The sequence below is a fragment of the Meriones unguiculatus genome, chromosome 6, assembly GCF_030254825.1.
Source record: "Meriones unguiculatus strain TT.TT164.6M chromosome 6, Bangor_MerUng_6.1, whole genome shotgun sequence".
Lineage (NCBI taxonomy): Eukaryota > Metazoa > Chordata > Mammalia > Rodentia > Muridae > Meriones > Meriones unguiculatus.
This window is the reverse complement of record NC_083354.1, coordinates 118,919,978-118,943,306: the sequence shown is the minus strand read 5'-3', so window position 1 is coordinate 118,943,306 and position 23,329 is coordinate 118,919,978. Positions and strand designations below refer to the sequence as shown.

The 23,329-nt window shown below is 42.9% G+C and overlaps 1 protein-coding gene and 1 pseudogene across 4 annotated transcripts in view; both read left to right on the top strand.

Annotated features, from left to right (window-relative positions):
• The window catches only part of Plag1 (PLAG1 zinc finger), a 47,322-nt gene that overhangs the window by 11,781 nt on the left and 12,212 nt on the right, over positions 1-23,329 (top strand). For 2 of the 4 annotated variants that reach the window (XM_060385937.1, XM_021659227.2), the window contains exon 2: positions 17,968-18,072. The gene's annotated coding sequence lies outside the window, so the exon portion shown is untranslated. The other 2 variants (XM_060385938.1, XM_021659228.2) reach the window with 1 other exon arrangement.
• Positions 3,503-7,424, top strand: LOC132654563 (forkhead box protein H1-like; annotated as a pseudogene).

The window sequence follows — 23,329 nt, the reverse complement described above, 5'->3', positions numbered from 1 at the left end:
TGTGTGTGGTCTCTTTCCTTTACCTCTCCATCTCTTGCCATCCAGCCTACCATGAAAAAAAAAAAAAATAGCACCGCTTCCCTAGGACTCAAATCCAAGGGCATCGTTATTGTTATCACCATGGGTCTGATCTGTGGTGTCATCACTCTGCAAATTCTAGCCTCTTGCTTTCCTGTTTCTTGCTGTTCTCTCCCTTCCTTTGCCCTTTCTTTTGGTGTCACTGTTCTTCCACCTGTCCTAGCTCACCAGCATGCTGGCATCTCCTGGAACTTGCTGGGCTCCTCAACCACCTACCCCTCTGTGCATGCTATCCCGGAGCACCGGTTCCCTCCACTCCCATGGTGCCTTTTATGTTCACCTTCATGCTAATGAAGCTGCTGTCTCTATCTCTTTCATGCTCCTCCATGCTTCTTTCTATGTAAGCCAACTCCCTACATCTCAGTGTTTCCCTCCTGTGTTTTATGCATACCACAGATTGCACCGCACCTGCCTTACGTTAGGTACTAAGCTGTATCCTATCAGATTGTAAGCTAGGCTTCCTCAGCCTGACAGGTGGTAGGAAGGCAGTAAGAAGCCATCCAAGGATGAAAAGTTCTGAGGGGCTGGATGAACAAGGACCCTTGTAGACAGCAGCAAAGACAAAAGACTCTTTGTAGCCTGAACAACGAGGAACAGCCTGGAAAAACCTGGTCAGATAACTAGACAGCAGTCCTGTTCTAGTTGGGGTGAACTTTACACACTGGAGACAAAGGGAACAAGTTAGGGGACCATCCTGAGAGGCACCTTCCCAAATATCTTACTGCCTTTGGGGACTGCCCTCCCAAAAGTGAGTGCAACTCCTGAGCCATGTGAAAGTTGCCCTTTGCAAGCTGACTGTAACTTCTGTCCTCATTAGTGGGTAGGGGCACCTTGCTCTCATAACACCCTTAAAAGCACAGCTCCTTGAGACAAGAGAATCCCTTCTTCTGTATCCCTGGCCTGATCTTTGAGGTAGTGTTACTGCCTCATATACAGCCACTTTGTTACCTGCTAGGAGCTTAGTCCCATCCTGTGTGTATATAATTTTCCTACTGAGCTGACATTGGAGGGCAATGGCCATATACTACCACCTTTTTTTTCTTTTTCTTTTTTTTCTCTCTGAGAACTGGGCAAAATGTCTGGTGCAAACTATAGGATCACTAGTTGTGATAAGAAGAGTCTGAACAAACATTAAGCAACAGTTAGGAGCTATGTGATGGTATGTCATCTGCCCAGGACGACATCTCCAAGAATTATTACACCCTCCCCAAAGCTACCTTTGGAGGAAGGACATGATTACTGAAATTGTGTATTACAATGCTACTCATATATTCATCTTACACTAAGAAAGCAAGTGTTCGGCCTCAGTAATATCAGTATCACAGTAGAATATTGTTTGACTGGTCTGAGATTGTCACAGCAGAGTCAAAGTCTCAAAACTGGTTGTGTGCATTTCTTCATTCCTGGAAGCTGTGAGCATAAATAGTTTGTCTCTCACACTATCTGTTACCATTCATGACAGAACCACCAGTGTCTGGAGCAATAGACACACAGGCTCACTGTGCAGTTAAGGGAGCTGCTGCCTCTACAGATCATTTGAACTCTTTACTGCGGGCCATATTCAGGATAGACAAAAGCTGAGAGAGTAGAAGGATTAATTCTTGTACCCATAATCAGTTTTGACAGCACTGCAACAGGCTTCCTTCAACCACAAACCACCCAGATACATCCCTCTCCTGGAGACTATTTGATATAAAATTGTTTCGTGTTATTTATATATTGTTTTAGGGGTTTCCAAAAGCACAGACTCTCAAAGTGTCATTACAATGCAACTGTTACATCCTGGAAAAACCGAAACTCCTAAATCTCACCAAATATCTAGTGTTAACGTCTTCATGGCTGACGCTTAATACTTTCAGCAGTTGCACGATTCGAATCTGGTAAGGCCCATGCTTACACTTAGCTGATACTTCTCTTTCCACTTTTGGCCCACACATTGCTCCTTCCTCATTATCACCTTAATATTTGTTGGTGTGGCATTTCTGGTTTTGCCCTGAAGCATTCCCAGCACGTAAGGATTTTGTACATTGGTTTTGTGGTAGTTTTTTTGACACACTGTAATGGTCCCCTCTGTGTTAGTAAAATTCAGAGTCCGCTTTGTGCTCCCCAGTAGTCTGTTAGGGAAAAAAAAAATTAAAGAGTGCATTAAAAGAGGTAATGCTGAATTAAGTGTCACAAGCATCAGAATGCCATAAATATGAGTAGAGAATAATACTTTATTCCTCCTACAGCATGGGGGGGTATGTGAAACCTGAATGGATATTTCCTTTGCATCTTTTAAGGTCTATAATAGTTACGAAAACCAAATTGAGCTATTCTGTTGTATAACACACTTTTAAAAAACAAATCTCATGTTGGATAAAGTTAGCTCCCCATATCCATGTATGTTGCTTCTTCTGTTTCTCAAAACGTAGGTTTTTGTGAATAAACACCGGAATGTCTAGCTTTCTCCCAGTTGGCTAGGTAGTTTATAGTTTTTAAGTGGCCTTTTGTATCGTTTACCTCTGATAATTTTCTTCAACTAAATTCTTAGGTATAAAAAGAGTGGACAGAAAGAAATGACTGTGTTTTCCTTGGCATGTCAGTCACATGGTCACTTGGACATCGGGGAAACATCTCAGTAACCAAGCAGCACATGAGAGGGTTTATATCATACCTTCCAGTGTGATCCATGTGGTTTATGCTTTTGCCTTCTCACCTGTATCTGCCATTGCTTTCCCTTAACCTTGGTCTTACCCTTATATTTGGTCTAGGACTGTAATCTTCCCTGTACCCCAAATCTTGTGGCCCAACTTACTGTTTTACCCAAAAGACTGACTCAGAAGGTGCATGGCGCATGCTTTAACACTGCAGTATTGGATGTGGGTGCGTTAGTAACATCTGCTTGGCTGCTCAGAACCCATGTTTCTCCGCCATGCTCGGGCTCATCACTGTCGTTGTTGTACATTGATGTTGCAGCTTTCTGAAAGATTTCAGTTGAGGAATCTGAAGCATCAGGACTATTCACAAGTCGTAATCAAGGTGCTCTCAAGTTACAGTCCCACAGACATACCACACATTCACATGATGCTTTGCAGCCCTCACTGTTCCCGACCTAGAAGAGTGCTCCCTCCCACTTTGCTCTTCGTGGCCACCCTGATGACTAAGGACATTACTAGGTGATGCAAAAGCAGCAAGTGCAAAGTGAGTTCAATGCCTGTCAGAATTTGGGCCTGGGTTACTTCCTACCTCCCACCCCACCCCTGTGCTCTGCCCCAGAACATTCTCTCCCCTCCCTCAACTCTAGACTCTGCTGTTCTCCTAAAGACAACTCTTTCCAAGATTACTAAAAAGCTCTGGAGAGCCAAGAAAAGCAAAGCAGGAGAGAGGAATATTCCGAGGTGGGGGTGGGGGGTGGGGGGAGTAAGGAGGGCTGCTACTGGAATGGAACATCTGGAACAGTAGCCAGAGCTAGCTTGGTGGCAAGGAGTGAGCGAGCTCCGAGGGAACCCGCCTTGAGCAGTTTCTTCCTGACACCTGCCGGTGTTCCTCTGAGGCAGGACAGCATCTTGGGTTTTTATCCTGTGTAATAAGCCTCCTTGCCCATCTTTCTGTCCTGTTCACTCCCAGCACTGGGTTCCTTCCCACGCTTGTGAGGTCTTGAGTGTCTGCCACCACCCTTCTCCATACTCACCCTGAGCATTGTTTATTTTTATTATTTTCTGTGATTTTTGTTTTTGTGGCACTGACTATTGAGTTCAGGGCCTCCTCTACACTAGCAAGCATCCTGCCACTGAGCTGCACCCCAGCCCTCACCCTGCACTTTAAAACTTTTGATGATAGCATGGGCTCAAGCTGGGACCCTGCCTCCATATATGCAGTCTGGCTGCCCTGAGCCCTCTCGTAGGGCAGGCTCCAGCCCATGGCTGCCTCTTTTACATGAGGACCCCAAAAGCAGTCTCCTCCAAAGCCCCAAAGAGAAGAGATAATACCCTCCACCTCATTGGCAGTGATTGCCTCATGTTCAGGCTGCATCTTCCCTTCTGCAGGCTAAAGCTGGTCCTGATCATCCATCAGGTCTAGGCAGTGTTCCCCTTCTTCAAGGAGGACTATGAGGGCTGGAAGGACTCTATCCCAACCTTTCCTTCAACCCTTGCTTCTTTGAAGGTACCCAAGGACCATGTGAAGCCCCAGGCCAAGGGCAACTTCTGGGTGGCGGGTGTGAGTCTGATCCCAACAGAGGTTCTGCACCTTGAAAACACTGCTCTGTGCTGGCAATGGCAGACCTGGGGCACACACACTTTCACCAAGGACCTGAGCCCCCATGTGCTCCATGGCCAGCTCTATGAGCCATGAAGGATCCCACAACCAACCAGGGAGGGTTTCAGCATCAAGTCTCTGCTAGGGGGACTTTTGGAAAGAATCAACATGGCCCCAGAAGTCTGCACTAGCTAGACAGAGCAGCCCAGCTCAGGCATGCACCTAGTTTAAGGGGAAGCAGAAGATACGAACTACACCCCCTAACTCCTCTGAGAAGCCTTTGCAGCCCCTCTGCTCCCTTCCAGGGAAGAGTGGGAGACTCCCAAGGGGAACTTATCAGGCCTTGTCACCTTTCCCCAGAGCAAGGTACCTGACTTGAGAATGTCCAGTAGTGGGTGCAGAGACAGCTGACCACCTCTTACTTGCTTAGCTACACTCCCAGTGTAGTAACACACTTGGCCACACTACCTCCTACCTCTCGTACACAGTGCCCATCTTCAACCAGTCCAGCCAACTGGATGACAGGTACTGAATTCTAAGGGCTTCTGTGATATGTGGGTCAGCTACCCTTGGGACCGGGCTGCCCCTGCTTCAGGCTGGCTGCTCTCCTGGTACAGCCTGTGATACTTTAGGACAGGCAGGGATTGGTTCTTCCTCCCACCTGTGGATACAGCTTGAAGGAGAACCAGAGCTAGGAGCATGTCTACAGCAACATCTCTAAAACACAAAGCACAGCTGTGCAAAAAAATCCACACCTTTAATTGGGCTACTTCAGAAAGGGTTGTGGCTCTATTAGGTATTACATTGTCTGGCCATCCATGACTTTACCTCTCCCACACACAGGAACCAGGCCTGGAGAAGCGGGACTCAGACTCGAGTCGTCCTTTTCTTGATCATCTCAGGCCCTCATGTCATCTACATACCCGTCCTCTGCCACCACGTCTTCCTGGCTGTACTGGAGGAGGGAGAGCCAAAAGCGATGCTAGCCTAAAGTTTTGCCCTCACTCAGCTGCCTAGGAAGGTACCTTTTTGGGGAAAGGGTTAGGAAACAAAAGACTGGACCCAGCATGATTTTGAGATGATAGAGGTTAGGGAGAGATTACAGTAAAGAAATGTACAACATTTAAAAAATAAGCTCTGTTTGTTTTCCAGGCTCTATTAAGTAAGCTGCCAGTGGCTTCACTCTACTGACTTTTGCTCAACTTCAATGAAGTTCTCCTGACTGCTGCTAGCTGCGCATTACAGAGTGTTGCCTAGATACTGCGTGCCCACAGCAAGCCAGTAGGGTTTGACCTCCCGCTTCATTGCTGAGGAACCTGAAGCTGAGAAAACCTGAGTCCTTTGCCCAGGCTACATTTCCCATCTTCCCCCGATGAGATTGCTTTCACACATACCACGAAGTCTAGCAGCTGCTTCTGCTTTGGCCTTTCCAGCATCACTTTCCTAAGACACTCCTTTTGTAAGACAACATGGCTCCCACCAAGGGAAGCTTAGTTCCTATCATGCTTTGCACACCCCAGCTCTGGTCCTATTCTGCTGGACCTCCTCTCTGAAACACCCTCTTCCCCATATATGTTCTTTCTGTGTTTTGTACCTAACCTGTGTTTATTTTGTGCTGTTTCTACTTTCTGGATTTGGTTGTCAGTGATAAACCATCAGTACCTCTTTGGCACACCTCCACCTATAGACTGTAGATCTTTGTGTTTCCAGGGACACTTTAAGTGGGATGATTGACATTTGTTTGTGTCTGAGTTCCTCCTAATGCATTCCTGGTACGATCTACAGGTGAGGGGACTATCTGTTCCATTAGGGAAAATGAACTTTCTAGACTTGACCACAAGGTGGCACAGTGACTACAGCTTCCTGGTACCCAGTAAGAATGGGCCAAGTCAAGAAAAAGACCTTATCTCCTTAAATGCTAGATACGCAATGGGGAGTCCAGAGAATTTCCAAATCTGTCAATCTTCAGTCATTCCTAGAGACAACTGTTTTTTGTTTTTTGTTTTTTTTCATCTATTGGGCCAACAGAGTGGAAAGGGCCCTCCCCTTCCCCTTCCTCTTCCTCTTTTCTTTTCGTTCAACACACACTTGAGTTCCTCCTATATGTTCCGTATTCTGAGTGTTGAGCATGAAGTAATGAGCAGTAAAAGCAAGATCATGGCTGGAATGAAGCTTGAACTCTGTGGCCATCCCTCGAGCCAGCTGAGAACATTTCAAATAGACCCAAGAGTTTCTTTGGTTCTTGTTATTTCTGAAGCCATTGTTTTCTGTCTTTCCCAGGCTGAATCAAACCATAGGTTTATATTATCTTAAACAGCTTTAGTTCAGCATGCAAAAGGACTACAAATCAATGTCTATCAGTGATTAATTTTGGTTTATTCATGATTATCTGTAGCTTTTCTACTGATTTATCTAATAAAAAAATGGCAGTGTGTTTCTTACAACTTTTGAAACATTCACACTTACCTTCAGAATTGCACATAAATAAATACATAGAAATGCATAAGCTGAGGTCCACATCGCATTTTTTATTACCAATGCCAGTAAAACTATTTCAGAGTATAAAAAAGACCAATAATGTGGCCAATATTGCAGAAATAAAAGATTTGACATGCACTGTTAGTATTGAAAGTGACTTTTGACATGGTAAGCCCAATGTATTTACTTGGTTAAAATTGCATCTAGTTTAGAAATATCTTTTGCAAGAAGTAACCAGTGATGTAAAAATAATAAAAGTATTATAGAAGCATCATATGGCACACATCATCTGTTTGGAAGCTAGAAATTGCTTCCCTAGAATTGAGGGAGCAAGAACGATCAAGGACATCACAAGAAGACCTACAGAGTAAACTAACGTGAGCCCATGGGGGCTCACAGAGACTGAAGCACCAACCAGAGAGCATGCTTGATCTGGACCTAGGCCCCTCAGTGCATATGTAGCAGATATGCAGCCCGGTCATCATGTGGATCCCCTCACAATGGGAGTTGCCTGCTTTCGGATTCCTTTCCCCTAGCTGGGCTGCCTTGTCTGGCCTCAGTGGGAGAGGATGTGCTTAATTCTGCTGTGACTTGATGTGCCAGGGTAGGTTGGTACCCATGGGGTGCCTCCCCTTCTCTGAGGAGAAGGGAAAGGGGGGGTGAGGGAAGAGGTATGAGGGTGGGACTGGGAGGAGAAGGGGGAGGGGGCTGTGATCAGGCTGTAAAGTGATTTAATAATTAATGAAAAAAAAAAGGAAATTGCTTCCTGGTAGAACTCTTCATGGTAGAATCTTAGTGAGAAATTCACACTTTCCTAGTATTGGACCCCCATTTCTCCCTGTGCCTTCCCTCCATACTCCATCCCTCTGCCAGCCTGACTGCGCTGGGTGGGAGTATGTTCCACATAACTCTAGCCAGCCCTTGCCTTCGACTCAGGGTAACCATGGGTGATTAATGAGAGGGGATGATGGGCTTTGTCAGTGGTTCTCAGCCTGTGGGACGTGACCCCTTTGGAGGCTGAACAACCAACCCTTTCACAGGGGTTGTCTAAATCCATTGGAAAACACAGATGTTTGCATATAATTCGTAACAGTAGCGAAATGACAGTTATGAAGTTGCAACAAAAAAAATAATATTATGGTTGGGGTCACCGCAATGTGAGGAACTGTATTAAAGGGTCGCAGCACTAGGAAGATTGAAAATCACTGTGCTATGTGAAAAAGAGGAGCTTGGGTCGTAGGTGTTTTAAAGGACATAATAGTCCTCTACCAGCCACAGTTAAGCTACAAGCAAGGGTAAATCCATCTCTGAATAGGAAGAACTATTACCCAAGTTGCAATTCCATTTCATTGAAAAATCAGTTTCTTTTAGTTGTGATTTGTGTTTAACTGTGATGATAATTTGGGTTTAAATGGGACAATTACTATAAATCCCAAGATATACCCTGCCTTCTTAGACATGCGACCACAAGTACATCATTTCTCCAATGCTACTTTACTGTTTGAGTATGTAAGCTCTTCATATGAAATGTTCTTTCTGTTTCTGTGTTGACTGTGATCTGTATCAGAACCTTTATTGAGAGGAGGGATCAATTCTTATTTTCATAAATTATCATTATTTCATGAGCGTGCGTATGATATGGGAGAGGCATACATGTATCATGACACACATGTGGAAGTCAGAGGACAACTTTGTGGAGCTGATTCTCTGCTTCGTCCTTTTACATAGTTTCCAGGGACTGAGCTCAGGGCTCTGGGCTTGCTCACCAAACATCTTTCCCACTGAGTCATGTCACCAGCCCTAGTCTTGTACATATCAGGACATTGTAGCATGGTATTGACTGCTGAGTAGCACACTGAACGCAGTAGCTTTGTAGGTTGAGCCTTCAGGACTGTACTAAAGACCGTAAATGTTACTCCCTGGAGCTGGCAAAGCCCTATAGATTAATTATTCACTCTCATCCTTCGAAGGAAAATGTTGAAGATGAATAAGCTTTCCATGGCTTCCACCAATCCTGATGACCTGAGCTCCCTGGGCTCCATATAGTAAAAGGAGGGAACCAACTCCCACAGTGTTGTCCTCTGACCGCCACAAGTGTCACATATGTACATACATACATTTCTATTTTGTTCTTCAAGACAGGGTGTTCTGTATAGCCCTGGCTATCCTGGACTTGTTTTGTAGACCAAGCTGGCCTCGAACTAAGAGATCCACCTGCCTGTACCTCCCTGAGTGCTGGGATTACAGGCATGCACCACATGCCCAGCTCATACATGCAATTTTACACGGGTCAGGTAGAATTTGGACCAGCCCTTAGTCTCAACAGAAGTTCATCTTTGTGGTTGTCTCCTGCACTGCTTTAGCCTGAGTCAGAGTAAAACACTTTTGTTTGGGCCTTTTCCAAGTAGACATCTGAAGGAGCAGGGTGTAAGTGTGAACACCAGAGGTTCACTGTCCTGTGCACACACTAAGAGTAGAAGATGACTCTCCAGCATGCTCCCGCCTCACAGCAGGAGAAGGGCCCAGAGGTATGGAGCAAGCTGAAGAGTCTTGGGGTGGTGGGAAAGGGACTGCCTTAGCGGCTGTGGCCCAAAGCTTCCTACTGGTGAGTTTGGGTTATCCTCTTTGGTTGTCAGCTTTCAGCAAGTGCAACAAAGTGAGTTTACAATTTCATAATTTAAGAAAGTTGGTTTGGTTTTTGTTTGTTTATTTGTTTTTAATGCTAAGCTATCTAGCAGCCAGAAGGTAATGACCACTTGATTCTGTTTTGGAAGGCAGCAGAGGCACATACAGGCTGGCTCATCTCCATAGTCTGTGCATGAGGCCAGTATGCAAGTTTCAGGAAGAAGCTGGGCAGGACCTATGTTTGGGCAGTTTGTAATTGATGAGGGTAATTTTCAAAATCTCAGTGTCGAGTAACTTGACCCCTTCTAATCACCCATCTACTCACATAGTGCCCATCTCCAACTCTTGTATTGTGCTTAAAATATAACATATCTCCTGAGTTACCTTCTGCCTGGAATAACTGTCCACTAATGGCTCACACTTGTTCTTCGGGTCACACTTGGCTTGACTCTGGTGTTAATCACAATAAAACAAACAAACAAACAAACAACAGTGTAATTCAGAAACATTGAGTGTCATTGTCTGTTTTAAAACTAGATGAAGATGCTCCTGGTAGAACATGTCTACCAGTTACCATGGGACATGTCTCCTTGGAAGGCTGTGGCTAATGAGCACACAGATGCTGTAAGTCCTGCAGTAAATGGGCCACACTTAAGCCTATGGAAGCTTAAAGTTCTTCAGTGCTGCAAGTTGAAAGTATATTTTTCCAATTTGTTTTCTAAGTTAGCATACAAAGTAATGGGTTTTATTGTTGCAGAAAATGTATTTATCATGCTTTATCTAGCAAGCATTACATTAGCCTGTTATACCAGCCTACATTGAACAGAATTGCCAAACACAAACCAGGTCTATGTTGAGGCTACATGACATACTAAGTGATATCCACCATTCCTGCTGGCTTGTTTTCAGCCCTTGTGAGCAATCCTTCCCTGTCTTCTTTCTGCCCTGTCACTGTAGTGTATAGACATCTGTTAATATGAATAAAACCACACAAGATGTACCTCTTCTGGCCTGGTGTGTTTCAACAAGCATAATTAACTATTTTGAGATTTATTCATGTTTCTACAAGTATCTGTTATTCATTCCTTAATGCATAGCATGTCATTGACAGAATACTGAGAGTCAAAAGGATTGGGTACACTTTTGTAGAAGTGTGAAGTTAAGAAAGAAATCCAATTAAATGTTGTTGGAAGTCCAAGACCATCATTTAAAACAGCAGTGTAGAAGCTGCAGCCAGACACTACGGTGGACACTTCCTTGGTATTTAGTAAGTGGAACGTATCTAGAACTATTTATTATCCACAGGTCTCAGTTCCAGTTAGAGTGTATTCCTGGAGCCTTTAAATCATGTGCCAGTTCCTAAGCAACAGGTGAGCTGCACTGGCTCCTCCAAGTAGAACAGCTGAGAATGTGGCTCTAAAGCCACTTAGATGTGTGTCCTTCCCGCTCGGGGCTGTAGGCCTCACAGCTACACTGAATCTCCTCACCCTGTCTTGCCCTCTGAACAGGAAGGAGAGAGTTTAGTCATTCTGAGCCATTGCCCTTACAGAGATTCCAGCTTGTCCATCCTTACAGTGTTTTCTCGTGAGGTTTCAGTAAATTCATCTGGAGACTTGTTTTTTTTCTCTTCACTGATATTTTCAATACAGACACTGCCCTTCTGTTTTCTCATAGCTTTATTGAGGTGTAGTTGGTGTTTATAAAGTAGACAAACATGAAGTAGATGGTGTACCATTTGGACCCCTGTGAGGTCATCACTACACTATATACTAAGCTTATCTACCATTCTTGCTGGCTTATTTCCAGCCTTTGTGGTCAATCCTTCCCTGTCTATGTCCTGTCCTGTCATTGTAGTATATAGACTTTTGTTAATATGAATGGAACCATTCAACATGTACCTTTTATGACCTGGCTTGTTTCAACAAGTATAATTAACTATTTTGAGATTTATTCACTTTTCCTCAAATATCCATTGCTCACTCCTTATTGCTTCTCACTAGTGGATTGTGTCCACATTGATAGGCATTTGGGCTACATCTAATTTTGACTAATAGAACAAAGCTGCTTTGGATATTCATGCGTAAGTCTTTATAAAGATGTATGTTTTCATCTCTTGCATAATAGATAGAAGTGAAATGACTGTCACATGGCAGACGCATGTTTGACTTTTTAAGAAGCCACAACTGTTCTCAAAGTGAATTGCATCATTGTTACCTTCTTCTCATTTGATGGGTGTGCCCACTGTGTAACACAGTTTCAGAGAGGGCTATTGCACAATAACGCCAAGCCCAGTCAGCCACTTATGACCCATGAAATGATCTCACTGCTGTTAGTTTGCATTTCCCCTGTACCCAGTAATGCCAAACATCTATTCATGTAGGGTTAGTTTTTGCCATTTGCATACTTTATTTAAATATATATTATTTTCAAGTATTTGTGTGTGTGTTTATGTGTGCGTATGTGTATTTGAGTGCAGGTGCCCACAGAGGTCAGAAGAGGGCAACAGATTGCCAGGCACTTGTGAGCCACTTGCTGTTGGTGCTGGGAACCAGTCTCAACTCTTGGCAAGAGCAGCAAATACTCTAATGGCTGAGGTATCTCTCCAGCCCCTGTTTATATATTTTTATGAGTTAATAATTTGTCTTTTTTATTCATTTTAATTGAAATATTGTGGTCTTGTGATGGTTTGCAAGTTCTATTTCTAGATACCAGTTTCTTATCAGATGGGCTGTAAGGCTACAGCCTCCTCACTTTTTTCTTTTCTTAGTGATGTCTTTTGAGGATTATTTTTTTTATTCTTTATTAATTACACTTTATTCATTTTGTATCCCCCCCTGTGGTTCCCTCCCTCCTCCCATCCCAATCCCCCCTTCCTCCACCCTCTGCCTGCATGCCCCTCCCTAAGTCCACTGATAGAGGAGGACTTCTTTTCCTTCCTTCTGATCCTAGTCAATTAGGTCTCATTAGGAGTAGCTGCCTTGTCTTCTTCTGTGGCCTGGTAATGCTGCTTCCCCCTCAGGGGGAGGTAATTAAAGAGCAGGCCAATCAGTTCATGTCAGAGACAGTCCCTGTTCCTATCACAATGGAACCCACTTGGATACGGAACAGCCATAGGCTACATCTGTGCAGGGGTCTTAGGTTATCTCCATGCATAGTCCTTGGTTCAAGTATCAGTCTCAGGAAAGACCCCTGTGCTCAGAATTTTTGGTTCTGTTGCTCTCCTTGTGGAGTTCCTGTCCTCTCCAGATCTTACTGTTTCCCACTTCTTTCCTAAGATTCCCTGCACTCTGCCCAAAGGTTGCCCATAAGTCTCAGCATCTGCATTGATAGTCTGCAGGGCAGAGCCTTTCAGTGTTTTGCTGAAATCCAGTTTATCAACTTGCTGTTTCTGTGCTTTTGGTTCTGTAAGCAAATCTCCTGCTGTTCACAGATACTTTTCTTTCTATTATTTTCTTCTAGAATTTTTAGAGCTTGGGTTTTACAGAGACAAGATCTTATATTTTAAGTCTGTGATCCATTCCAGAGTAAGGTTCTGTATATGGTTTGAGGTATGGCTCAGAGTTCATTTCTTGGTATGTGGACATCAGACTTTCCCAGTGGAATTTGTTGAAACATTCTTTTTGGTAAAAATAAAATTTTCTGATTATAAACAGAAGACATTTCTATAATGTAGAAGTGCGTTCAGTCTTTACATTATCAATCTTTTATTTATAAGTTGCCTTAGTACATGAAAGCATGTGAGTGTGATGAGGGCAAGTTTAAGTACATACTTTACACAGCTGCAAAAGATTCGGTGTATCACTGATTAAAATTGTTCACATTGTGGCTGGAGAGATGCTTACACAGGACCCAAGTGACATTCCCAGCACCGACACTGGACAGCTAACAACCGCCAGTACTCACACTCCTCCAGCGCTTCTTTCCTGAAGAAACCTGCTCATATTGCACACACCCACAATTAAAAATAAATATTAAAATGCGTATGTTTTCCCATGTGGCCTCAATTCTTTAACTGTTCTTTTCCATGTAATTTCGTGATCTTGAGCTTGATAGGGTTTTTTGTTTTGTTTTATTTGAAACAAAGTTTCTCTGTGTAGTCCTGGCTGTCCTGAAACTCGCTTTGCAGACCATGCTGGCCTTATCTCACACAGTTCTTCCCGCCTCTGCCTCCTGAGTGCTGGGATTAAAGGTGTGCTCTACCACCCCACCCCACCCCTGTAAATCTTGGTAGGTTTTAATGGTTGAATATTTATTCTGTCATATAACACTAACTTCCATCCATCTTATGAAACATTATCGCTTTTATTCTTAAAATATATTTGACTTTTTGCTTAAGTCCTCTCTCCCTCTTAAACTTTTAAACATAAATTATAAAGTCCATGTATTTAGGTTTTAAAGAGCTTTATGTATCTCTACCATGTATTCTAGAAAGATTCAACAGTTTGGTCTTCCACCAGTAGTAACTAAGAGATTGAATTCTTTGTAGCAAGTTGTTTGTTGTTTTACAAAACTGGAGGATGTCCTGATTCTTGCTGTTCATTCTCATTCTCTTACTCTTTATTCTTAAGCTGCAAACAGGACTCTTCTGCTCATCCCCGGCCAATATGAGGAAATGGAATTTCTTCATTCTGGAACAAGAAAAGATTAGCAGGTGAACATACATACTCCACATCAGCTAGAGAAGCAGGTTTTCTTAATCCAACTGACACCTGATGGTCTTCTCTGGGTCGGTCCCATTCTGATTTGTTACTCTAGAAGGCCTCGATGTTTTCTACAACTCCTTCCCTACATTCTGGTCACACTCAGCCTCCTGATCTTTTTTCTTTTTTTTTCCAAAAATTTTAATTTTTTTATTATCATCATTTATTACAATTGATTCAGTTTGTATCCCGACTGTGGCCCCAATCCCATCCTCCCTCCCTCTTCTCCCCTTCTGCCCCTCCCCTAGTCCACTGATAGGGAAGGTCCTCCTCCCCTTCTATTTGACCCTAGCCTTTCAGGTCTCATCAGGACTGGTTGCTGTGTCTACCTCTGTGGCCTGACAAGGCTGTGCCTCCAAGGGGGAGATGATCAGAGAGCCTGCCACTGAGCTCAAGCCAGAGAAAGACCTTGCTCCCCTTATTAGGGAGCCCATAGATGTAGTCTATAGGCTACATCTGAGCTGGGCTTTTAGGTCCTCTCCATGCATGGTCCTTGGTTGGGGTATCAGTCTCTGCAGACTACGAAATCTTCCTCCTGATCTTTTTGCTGACTATGTCTTCCTCCTTGTCCTCCCTCCCTTCCCTTTCTAGGATGGTAGTGTTACTTATGAATAAGACCTGGAATCACTTGGGCACAAGCTTCTGGGCACCACCTGTGAGGAGTTATTTACCCTCTGGCCATGCCTGTGAGACATCATGTTGCTGAGGTTAATTGGGGTGGGAAGACCATCCTAAAAGTGGATGGCACACCATTCTCTGGCTTGGGTCCTGCAGTGTATAAAAACGAGGAGTGCTGAGTGCAAGCATTCATGGCTAGCTGTCTGCTTACTGAGAGTGCAGTGGACCAACTGTTGGCAGTTCCTCCTGCCTTGACCTTCCTTGTGTGATGGACTATGGCCTCAAGCCAAAATAAACCACTCTCAAGTTGTTCTGTCAAGGTGTTCGTTTCATCACAGCAGTAGAAAAGTGACTAAAGCATCTTCCTCTTTTTCCCTCCCTTCTGTTTCCTCACCCCTTCGATTCTCCGCTCATCTTCCCCTTCCTACTTGCCCCTCTCTCTTCCTTTTCTTTCTTGTCCCTCTCTTTTCTCCTCTTCCCCACTCCCCTCCTTCCCTCTCTCCTTCCCTTTTCCTCTCTCTTCTGTTAAATTCTTTGAAAGAAAACATCATCTTGTGAGAGCCCTTCACCACCAAGCAGCCAGGCCTCTTTCGTACTTCCTTGCTGCCTGTCCTCTCATTATTACTCTTCCATCCCCTGCTGCCCATAGTTTTAATTGCTAAGGTTAGTATCCTTCTGTCCAAGTGCCTATTGCTTGACAATGTTTGTGGATTGTTCTGTGGATTTTAGTAGCTTTTTTTTTTTTCAGTTTTACCACCTTTCTCTTTCTTCCTTGGGAAATTCTGAAGGTTTATCTCCTAGAGGTAGCCTTTGGTGTCCATTTGGTTTGATTGCTTCTGAGAGTAGGGCTGCAGTACCTTTGGCTCCCCTCCTTGTACTGCTTTGGGAATACCAACATAGAAGCAGTCTTTCTTCTACGAGGTGTTCCTTTTATTGGTCACCTTGTCTTTGGACTGATACTCTGGTTATATTTTTCATGCAAGAGAACATGCTATCTATATCCAAAATATGCTCAAGTATACAACAAGGACATTTGCTCAACCATGTTCTTAGCAGCTTTATTCATTATAGACAGAATCTGGAGAAAAAAAAAAAACAGATGTCCCTCAACTGAGGAATGGATACAGAAATTGTGGTACATTTATGCAGCGGAATCCAACTCAGCTATTGAAAACAAGGAAATCATGAACAAATTTACAGGCGAATGGTGGGAACTAGAAAAGATCATCCTGAGTGAGGTATCCCAGAATCAGAAAGACATACATGGTATATACTCACTTGTAAGTGGATATTAGACATATAATACAGGATAAACATACTAAAATCTGTATAGTCTTTAAGCAAGAAGGAGGAACCCTGGGTAAGATGATCAATCCTCACTCAGAAAGGAAAACAGGATAGACCTGGGAAGATGGAGAAAACAGGGAACAGGACAGGAGCCTACCACAGAGGGCCTCTGAAAGACTCTTCCTAGCAGTGTATCAAAGCAGATACTGAGACTCATAGCCAAATTTTGGGCAGAGTGCAGGGAATGTCATGAAAGAAGGGGGAGATGAAAGACCTGGAGAGGACAGGAGCTTCACAAGGAGAGCAACGGAACCAAAAAATCTGGACCCAGGGGTCTTTTCTGAGACTGATACTCCAACCAAGGACCACGCATGGAGATAACCTAGAACCCCTGCACAGATGCAGCCCGTGGCGGCTTAGTGTCAAAGTGGGTGCCCTAGTAAGGGGAGCAGGGCCTGTCTCTGACATGAACTCAGTGGCTGGCTTTTTGATCACCTCCCCCTGAGAGGGGAGCAGCCTTACCAGGCCACAGAGGGGGATGATGCAAACAGTCCTGAGGAGACCTGATAGGCTAGAGTCAGATGGAAGGGGAGAAAGACCTCCCCTATCAGTGGACTTGGGAATAGGCATGGGAGGAGAAGAGGGAAGGAAGGTGGGATTAGAAGAGAGGAGGGATGAGGCTACAGCTAGGATACAAAGTGAATAAATTGTAATTAATTTTTAAAAAAAAAATTAAAAAGAGAAGGTGCTGTCATCTTATCCTGCCTCTCCAAGTATTTGTTCTCAGTGCTTTCATTGTGTCTGCGTTTTTCCAGAGTCCCTGACTCCTTTATTAGCATGTGGACATAGCCACAGCATTGGAGCTGCACCATTTCTGTTGCAGTCCTTAGAAAATATGTAAGCAACATTACACTACAAGCAAAGGTCATCGTAGAATCCAGTGACTGGTGGTTCCAAAGCTGTCAGTCTCTGGATGCACTTAATTTTGAGTGGAGGGTGTGGGTCTTTCTTAAGGGAACATCCTTCAAGATAAGTCATAAAAAATGGACAGTAGTCTTTTCCTCCTGAGACTTCCTACGACAGTGCTTCTCACTAATCTCACCAGCACCACCTCATGACAGTGTTTCTTAACTTCGCCCTCCTACAGAACAGAGGTCACATCTGTCCGTACCCATGGTAATTCAGATCGGCACTGTGTATAATAGTTGTTGGTAATATTTACTGCATCAGTGTCTGGTACTCACCTGTGGCTCTATAGAGTGGTAACTATATAGAACTGGGCATTGGCTCTCATTTCCAGATAGGAAGTAGATGGTTTTCTATGCAGAACTTGGGGCCATCCTTTCCCGTCTTGATTATGCTCCTAGAGGTCAATCTTCATAATTTGCAACCATGGGACACCAAGACTGACTGTTTGCATCGTATCCTTCAGAACACATTTTGATTTTTCTTCCTATATTGTTGAAGATGGATCTGGCCCAAGGATCTTGTTAAAACACTTACTAGTCATGGGATGAGCTGAAGAAGGAGCTTGTCCTGCCTCTAAGAGCCTTGGCCATCAGCAGTGTATACCCTCTCTGAGATCATTCATGGGGCACAATTTTTCCTGACTTTTGAACTGGAGAAGACTGAATGTGTTCAGAATACATAAAAGAAGATAAATGACTAATTTGAAAAATACCAGGAAGCTTATAATTGCTGAATGAAATACAAATAATCCTGATAACTGTGGTTCAAAGGAAAATAAGTTGGAGATACGCATTTGTTTACATTTCACTGTCCAATATATTATAAATATTTTGATTTACATTTGTTTCTAACAGGATTTAAATAAAGTACAAAGAATAAGTGATAATGAATGAAAAGTAATCTGTTTCATATGCCATTAACCAGATCGAGCCTGACTTTTAGAATTTCAAACTAATTCTTCTTTTCTTCCTAGGTTGCCTCTCGGTGCTGCCTTGGTGGTATTGGGCACCCAGAATGCTTCATTCTGTGATGGTCTTTTAATAAGGTGGTCTTACTAGAGTTTGGAACAGGGCCTCAGGTAGGTGGCCTTTACCATTATATGGCATGATTTTCAAAGTGATCAGTTATTCCAGATCCTCAATTATGTAAGGCTGTAATAGTAAAAGCTTTGAAAAGCATGCCACATAATAAGCATGCCACGTAGGATCTTGGGGCTTGCCAGTGTGCACTGATCTGCAGGACTTTAGTAAAATGTGTGATCAGTAGAAGGTAAAGACCAACTGTCTTGCTTCAGAATTCAAAGCTTCTGTAAAGCTCGTTTGTTTCTCCTCTCAGAGAGCCTGAAGGTGAGCTCACAAACCCTTGCTCCTCTGAGTATCACTGGGTGGTAAACTTCCTCATGGAACCCCTGTGTTCGTGTGCCGAGAGAATCTTAACACCTGGTAGAGAAGTGGATTAGATAGAGCCGATCGCCCCCAGGAATGGAGCAGATGCTAGAGTCCAGGGCCCAGTGTGAGCAGAGCAGCTTCCAGCCGTTGCCAGGTAGAAGTCCCACTAAATCATCTAGCTTCCCCGCCTGTAGTTAAAACTCAGTGGCACAGAATGGAGACATAGCAATATTTGGGAACCCAAGCATACATGGACTTGAGCCAGGTAAGTCTGTCAGTGGGACCTTGAACGAAGGGATAGAGTTTAGAGGCTCGGGATAAGGAGACTGGAAATGGCAAAAGTGGCTATCAAACTCCTAAGATGGTCATCTGTGGCAGACAGGGCCCCTGGGGAAACTAGGCTTTGGGCTGAGAACTAAACAGGGCTTCACAGAGACATGAAGAGAGCTTAACAATTAACATAAAGGGGCGTATATTAGTGTTAGTAAGTGAAACATTCTGCTAGGCAGTGGTGGCACTCTTTAGTCCCAGCACTCTGGAGGCAGAGGCAGGTAGACCTCTGAGTTCAAGGCCAGCCTGGTCTACAGCCAAGGCTACACAGAGAAACCCTGTCTCGAAAAACAAAATAACAACAGAACCATTCTATGGAGAATGAACAAAACCAAGTATTTTAGCTATCTTTATACTGTAAATATTTTAATAAGATGGTTGATAATTTTTTTAGTTTTGTGTTTTATCTTTCAAACTTATTAATGAAGCTTTTTTAATTATAGGTGCTTTTTAGTATCTAGTTATATTTTGAAATTTTCATACATGTACTCAATGTATCATATCCACCTATCATCTCCAATTCCATTTCACCTCACCCCAGGACTTTGAATCATGCCTCCCTCCTACTTCATGTCCTCCTTTTAGAATTGTTATTCTAACCCATTGAGTCCAATTACTGTGAAGCTATTTTTAGTAGCTAGAAAAAGGAAAAGTAATTTTTCTGAACCACACTCCATTTAAACAAATTTTACCATTTTTTGACGTACCTATATTATAATCAGTTAAATTTTTTTCTGTGTCTTACTTGTATCTTACACTAATAAGCATATACTCTTCAAAGGATTTGGAATTTTGCTTTTCTTCCCATAAACAATGAATTGTAATCAGTACAGGGCACATGTGCTTATGGGATTCCTAGGACAGAACATGTGAGGACAGTTCCTGGAATGCCCAGCAGTTAGTCCCCAAACCTGTCTGGTCTGAACAGCATGCACCTGAGTCCCCTGTCTTCACGGTGCCTCGTCAGGGCCACTTGCTGGGATGTGGAAGTAGTGTGGCTGTCAGATGGCTATACTGGGCATCACAGTGCCTGCCCCTCTGCCAAAGCATACAAAGCATTTAACTGATCTGGGGGTATTTCTGATCTTGCCCTACAACCCATTGGAATTTCCAGAGCTCACAGCATATTTCCCCTGGTTGCTTTGATTCCTGAAATTCTACTACAGTTCTTCTCAACAAATATTTATCAGCTGGAGCCAGGTGTGGTGGCACACATCTTTTATCCCAGCTCTCAGGAAGAAAAGACAGGTGGACGCATCTCTGTGAATTCAAGGCCAGCCTGGTCTACAAATCAAGTTCCAGGACAGCCAGGGCTGTTACAGAGAAATCCTGTCTCAATAGACAGATAGGTGGGTGGGTGGATGGATGGATAGATGGATGATAGATAGATAGATAGATAGATAGATAGATAGATAGATAGATAGATAGATGGATGAATGATACAGATAGTAGATAGCTTTATTTATTTATTTATTTATTTGTTTGTTTGTTTATTTATTTATTTATTTATTTATTTGGCTATTGCCAGATGGCAGGGTGCTGGGGGTTACAAAGATAGCTATTAACCTCTGGGGTAAAGGATTCAGTCTCGGAGAGATGAGTTTCAATCGGATTGATCAAGGAATACAGCTATCATGTCTTTTGATGCTGCCAAAAACTAATCCTGTTTATCTCAGTGATGTGAGAGTAAAGAGAAGTCTTGTTTCTAGGCGTGACTTTATCATTGACAGCCACCCAGTGTAACACAGGGTGGACAGGCTGCTGGCAAATGTAGAGTCTTCCCTGAGGCCTGGACTCTGTGTCCATGTATGTTTCTGCTGCTTGAGCATCAGCTTGCAGCTTGGGCAGCCTGTATACCTCTTTATGCTACACAGTAGACACTACTTTAAGATAGCCCAGAACTGATTTCCCACATGGACTTTTGTAACGGAATAAGATTCTCCTTAGCACTTTTCTTACGTTCCGTTTGATGTCTACCTTTTCCTGAGCTTATCCACGGATGCTGTGTGAGTTCAGATAGTGAAACCTGGAATTCCACCTCTGTGATTTGAATTGTGTTAGGGAATTATTCCAGCAGGCATCCTCAGTGTTTGAAGGCGTCAATGTGTTATGGTAGTTGATGTCCTTGATTCCCTAGCAACTCACACAGTTAGTAGTAATAAGAATTAGCTCAGCACAAGTTGAGAACGTGACCTGTGGACTTCCTCCTTTCTCGTGTAGCTGCATGGCAAATACAGAGATGTTTTGTGCATTTTTAAAGGCCCAGAAAAGCCTCTAAAAATGGTTAATAGTGTTGATTAAACACTCTTACTCTGCACTGTTCTAATTGCTGTTATCTGTACCCCCTGCTCACCATTATCACTTCCCCTTTCACAACTCCTCTTTGGTTTCCTGTTTGCAAGTATTGATTTTCCTACACAAATAGAGTAATGTCTGGTATTCTCTGTGTGTCTTGGTTTTCATTTTCACAATGATGTACGATCATACCGGTTTTTCCACATACATAAGACATAAATGCTGACTCCTGGGTTACATCATTTATCCTCTTTATTGCACTGGCCTTTCTGCACCATAGTAAAAATAACCAAGGGAAGGATTGTGAATTGGAAAATCATGTTTGTTTGCCTTGCCTGTGCTCCGGGTGGCTGGTATTCTATGTGGGCCCTCTAGAGCATGTGTGACAGGAAAGCAGGCATTGAAGATGAGCAGTAGAGTTTCTGCGAACTTTGAAATCTGTGGACATTTCCCTACCTGTCCTTAAAAAACAAAAAGATGAGCTATTTCCTTCACTTCTTTAAGTTTTTGCTTTATATTAAATATAAGATGCTTCTAGATATAATTAGGGCTAATTTTGTGATAAAGTTGGAAAGGATTACCCTAGAACTCCATTTTAACAAATTACTCAAAACAAGCGGAAGAAAGCAAATTAAGAAAATTTTCAAAAGGCATCCTTAATTTTCCTGGTGAATTAGCTGTCATCCAATGTCGGAAAATAAGTACTGTGGCCTTCCTAAAGTCTCAGTACTGAGTTCTTGAGGACCCAACTCTCAGGTGAGTTAACTGCACGTCCTAGCCGTGCTTCGTGCTTCGCAGTGGGCTTTCTGCTCCTCTGTTCTGTAGATATCACTAACTCCACCCAAGTGTCTCACCACCTTCTCTGCTTTGGGCCAGCTAGCACAGGTACCAGGCATGTTTTCACTGTAAGAATTTTTATTAAGAGTGGGGCTGGATTGATGCTGTCTACTCATGCCAGTTATTTCTGTAAGAATACCACCGGTTAGCGCACGCTGGCAAAGTGAATATTTTGAATTGCTAAATGATTATAAGTGTTAGTGTTTATCTTGGACTAGAATATGTATGTGTTGTTGTCTGCCAGCTATGATGATGAGCAAGCTTAGAGGTCATTATATTAGTGGTAAGCACTTACTCTGTTTTAATCTTTCTTGTTCATTCAACAGTTACTTTACTGTCATTTATGGGAAACAGCAGTGAATAAAACTGGCCTGACCCTGCCCTGAGCTGCCTACAGTTGATTGTTCATTCTCTGAAGGTCTTTTTCTGTTTGATTTTTGCATTTGTTTTCTCTTTTTAATTTTCAGTTTTTGACAGTCTGATATATGCATAGAATGTATTTTGATAATACTCACGTCATTATCCTTTCTTAAGTTTTTGTAATTACAAGATAGTTTTGGTGTTTTAATTATCAAGGGACTCTGTAGACTGAGAGCTGACTGACAAGAATTTCCAAGTTAGGGTCAATGATGTTTTAAATCAAGTGTTCCAAACATGGTGGTATGCCTCCTTCAGAGTTTCTTGAGCTGCGTGTTCTAGTTCATTTCCTTCATATTATTCAAGTTTCTACTAGTGTTTCATATATATATAAAGCATTATCACTGCTAAGTTTCCATCTGTGATCTACCCTATTGGAAAATGTTTTAAGTACATGTTGATATTTTTCTGAATTATGAACTAATGGTTTGTTATGATTAGTATAAGGGAGAGCAAAGCTTTGGTGACTGATAGCATTTGCTCTTAGCAAAATCTGTTTGAGTTTTAGAAATGAAAAAAATTATTAATGCAGGTAAGTATTCATAATTCTCAACTGTTAACAGAGCAGCTCTCAGAACCATGGGACTTAAAATTTAAAAAAAAAAAAACTGTTTCAGTGTAGACCTGTGTCCTTTGACTGACATCTCATAGAAATTGCTAAATTGCTTTCAGTAGACCCTCTGATGTGCTGTTTGTTTACTTGTTGTTTTCCTTCACAAGCCATCATTTCCTAAGAATGAAATAAAGCTTAAGAAGGTAAATTCTTGTGCCCAAGCATATAATCTTTCCTCTCACTACTGCTTCTATTGAATGCAGGCTCGCCCTTGGAGTAGGGGGTAGAGAAGGTGTGTCTGCTTGAGTATCATGAGAAGCTGGGATGCGTTCTGAAACATTTCGCTGTAGAGCAGTGTAGAATGGGTTATATGTAGTCTCAGCCGCCTTTTACAATTCCTCAGACATAGGAAAGGGGGAATTTCCGTCACTCCAAAAATGTAACCAATCTTTGATGAATTATTTTAACTACAAAAGAAAAACATGAATGTAAGTTTTTTGGTTTACAGACTTTTT